The 3,826-nt window shown below is 38.0% G+C and overlaps 1 pseudogene; it reads right to left on the minus strand.

Moving 5' to 3' along the window:
• Nucleotides 1-688: 688 nt before the first annotated feature.
• LOC102841358 lies at nt 689-1,697 on the minus strand (annotated as a pseudogene).
• Between the last annotated feature and the right edge of the window lie 2,129 nt (nt 1,698-3,826).

The raw sequence follows: 3,826 nt of genomic DNA on the forward strand, positions 1-3,826 counted from the left end.
AGTGACTCTGTACACCTTCCATTTTTTTGCCCATAGAATCCTTCAGTATTTCAACTCAAGGTTTCTCTTCAGTTCTTTCAGTGTGAGAAATGCTGAGTATGTTCTTCACTTTTGATTTTCTAACTCCACATCTCTGCACATTTCATTATAATACTTTGTTTTGTTGGGCTGTCTTCTGAAATTTTATGTTCAGCTTTTTTTACTGCATCAGTTCTTCCACAGCTACCTTAAGTTCAAGAACCAGTTTCAAAGTCTCCTCTGCCATCCATTTTTGTTGTGTTTTTTTTTTTTTTCTGTCCTGTGTTTTGAATAGCCTTTTGCTTTCTTCATTTATGATTTTCTTGATATCATCCCACAACTCATCTGGTCTTCAGTCATTAGTGTTTCAATGTATCAAATCTTTTCTTGGGATGGTCTCTAAACTCAAATGGGATATACTCAAGGTTGTATTTTGTTTGCTTGTTTGTTTTGTTTTTATGTTTATGATGTATTTATTGTTATTTTTACAAGTAGCAAAGTCCAATCATTTTTTCCCCCAGCAGAATATACATGAATATAAAAACCTATTGATGTCTGTATTGTCCCCCCCCCCACTCCCATCAGGTTAGAGCTAGTAAGGAAGTTGTGGCTTATGAACAGCCTCCCGAAGTAGAGATGGTTTCCTCCTCAACTTAGTCTTGAACTTGAATTAGTCATCCTCTTGCTGATTTCTTTTCAGTTTAAGAAAATTTATTAGTTTGTGAGCATCTTCACCAGTAGAGAGATCTACAAAATCCTTGGGCAGTCGCTAACTCAGGTAGGGACTGGGTTGTACTGTAACGTCACTGTTTGTGCAGCAAAAACCTGGAGAATCCTGCTCTAGGGCATCTCCTTCACTAAGTTCAGCCTTCAAGTTTGTTCCAGATATCAGTTTTTCCCAAATAAATAGCAGTGAATCTGTGACCTAACCAAATGGATTAAAATCAATTAGCCACACCTTTCCCCTACTGTCTCGATAGATGTCAAATACAAAGTTTTCATGTAAGAATTTATACTGTATGTGATTCTTGAAAAAGTCTTGTATGCATCTGTAAATTTCATCTTTTTGTTTATAAATATGGTCATAGTATTGTGTGTAGTACCTTTGAGAAATACCAAAAAACTTGTTTTCCTGGACAAAACATCAAAACTCAGCCCCAGGAACTAATTCACATCATTTTCAAAGAACAAGCTCATGTTCCATACAAGGATCTGGGGAATCATCAGTACAATGAATAAATGGTTGAGTGAAGTCACGAATAATGAAATCAGAACTCTTGAAAAGTAGAAAGATGTCGCTGAGGGTATTACATTTCAGAGAACTTCATTGCTATCCAGTATGCATCCCTTGGAGCACTCCAGTTCAGCTTAGGAATCACACTGCCTCCTAAGGAATTGATAGCGTCTTCAACTTTTGTGGTAAACTCAGGAAATTCTGGTGCCGTCAGTGTGGCTGTGTTCTCATCATCCGACCACTGGATTTCTTCTGCCTCATCATCACTGTCTGTCTGAGAACATATTGGTGGATCTCCCCTTCCTGAAACCACCAGAGTGCCATCATCAAGTAAATAATCCCTCATATTCTGAGGAAGTGGAAGAATGACACTCTTGATAGTGAGACTTTGGAACAGTGGGTACCATGCAGAAAACTGACAATGCAGAACATGCTCCTTCTTCATCCTCCAGCTGCCTTTTGCTCTTCTTCCAGGACTCTTGTATTTTGTTTTACTTTTTGTCAGCTTCAGCTTGAATTTGCATAGGAGCATTTGATGATCTATCCTCCATCAGTCCTTGGCCTTCTTCTGACTAGTGATATTGAGCTTCTCCATAGGTGTAGTTGATTTTATTCTTGTGTATTCCATCCAGTAAGATCCAGTCAAAATTTCCCATATATGTTGTTTGCAAAAGTTATTTCCAATGAATAAATTGTTGATCTTGGAAAATTCTATCATTCCATCTCCATCATCATTTCTATTACCAAGGCCATCTTTTCCCTTTATTGAAACTTCTTTGTTTCCAACTTTCACAGTCTAATCACCTGTCACTATCAACACATCTTTATTGAATGCTTGATCAATTTCAGACAGCACCAGTTGGTAAAATTCTTCAATTTCTTCATTTTAGCAGTAGTGATCTCTGCATAAATTTGAAAATAGTCATATTATCTGGGTTTCCTTGTGCTGTTTTTGTTGTTAGGGGCTTCTGGGTTAGTTCTGACTCACAGTGACCCTATGCAGAATAGAAATGAAACACTGCCCAATTTGCTCCATCATTAATTGTTATTACGTTGAGCTCATTGTTGTTACCACTGGGTCAGTCCATCTTAGTGAGCACCTTCCTCATTTTTGCTGACCCACCATTTCATCAAGCATGAGGTCCTTCCTGATTACATGTACAAAGTACCAGAGATGAAGTCTCACCATCCTTGCTCATAAGAAGCATACTGGTTGTGCTTCTTCTGAGTCCAATTTCTTTCATCTCCTGACAGTACATGGTACTTTCAATATTCAACCAATATAATTCAAATGCATCGGTTCTTTGGTCTACCTTAACTGTCCATCTTTCACATGTATATGAGGCAATAAAAAAATTCATTTCTTGGGTCTGGCGCACCTTAGTCCTCAAAGTGATATCTTTCCTTTTGATTACTTTGTTGTTGTTAAGTGCCGTTGAGTCAGTTCTGACCCATAACGACGCATTATAGGGTCTCCAAGGAGCAGTTGGTGAGCTGGAACTTCCGATCTTGCAGTTCAAAGGACTTTGCAGCCCAGTGCATTAACCCACAGCGCCACACCTTTTAGAGTGGTCTCTTGCAGCAGATTTGTCTAATGTACTACATCCTTTAATTTCTTGACTACTGTTTCCATGAGTATTGATGGTGGGTCCAAGCAAAATAAAATCCTTGTCAACTTTAATCTTTTCTCCATTTATCAAGATGTTATTTATTGGTCCAGTTGTGAGGTTATTGTTTTCTTTACACTGAGATACAATCCATACTAAAGCCTGAATTATTTGGTCTACATCTATAAGTACTTCAAATCCTCTTGGCTCCTAGCAAGCAAAATTGTGTTCTCTGCATATCACAGTTGTTAATGAGCCTTCCTCCAATCCTGATGCCTCATGCTTCTTTATGTAATCCAGCTCCTAGGGTTATTTGCTCAACATGCAGATTGAATAAGTATCGTGAAAGGGTACAAACCTGAGGCATACTTCCTGATTCTAAGCCATTCAGTATTCCCTGTTTTGTTTGGAAAAATGTCTCTTGGTTTATACACAGATTCCTCGTGAGCACAGTGAAATGATCTGGAGTTCCCATTCTTCACAATGTTTTCCATAGTTTGTCATGATCCATAGTCAAATGCCTTTGCATAGTCAATAAAGCACAACAAAACATTCTTTTGGTAGTCTCTACTTTCTGCCATGATCCATCTGATATCAGCAATGGTATCTCTTGTTCCAAGTTTTCGTCTGAATACAGCTTAAATTTCTAGCAGCTCTCTGAAGATGCATTACTGCAACCATTTTTGAATTGTCTTTAAGTACATTTTACTTGCATGTGATAGTAATGATATTGTCCTATTATTTCCATATTCCATTAGGTTACCTTTATTTGGAATGGGCACAAACATGGATCTCTTCCAGTCAGTTGGCCATGTAATTGTCTTCCAAATTGCTTGGCATAGAGTTTTGAGTTCTTTCAGCACTGCATGAGTTTGCTGAAATATTTCAACTTGTCTTCCATCAATTTCTGGAGCTTTGTTTTACTTCAGTACCTTCAGTGCCACATGGACTTCTTCCTTCAATAGCA

The sequence above is a fragment of the Chrysochloris asiatica genome, unplaced genomic scaffold (genome assembly GCF_000296735.1).
Source record: "Chrysochloris asiatica unplaced genomic scaffold, ChrAsi1.0 scaffold00083, whole genome shotgun sequence".
NCBI lineage: Eukaryota > Metazoa > Chordata > Mammalia > Afrosoricida > Chrysochloridae > Chrysochloris > Chrysochloris asiatica.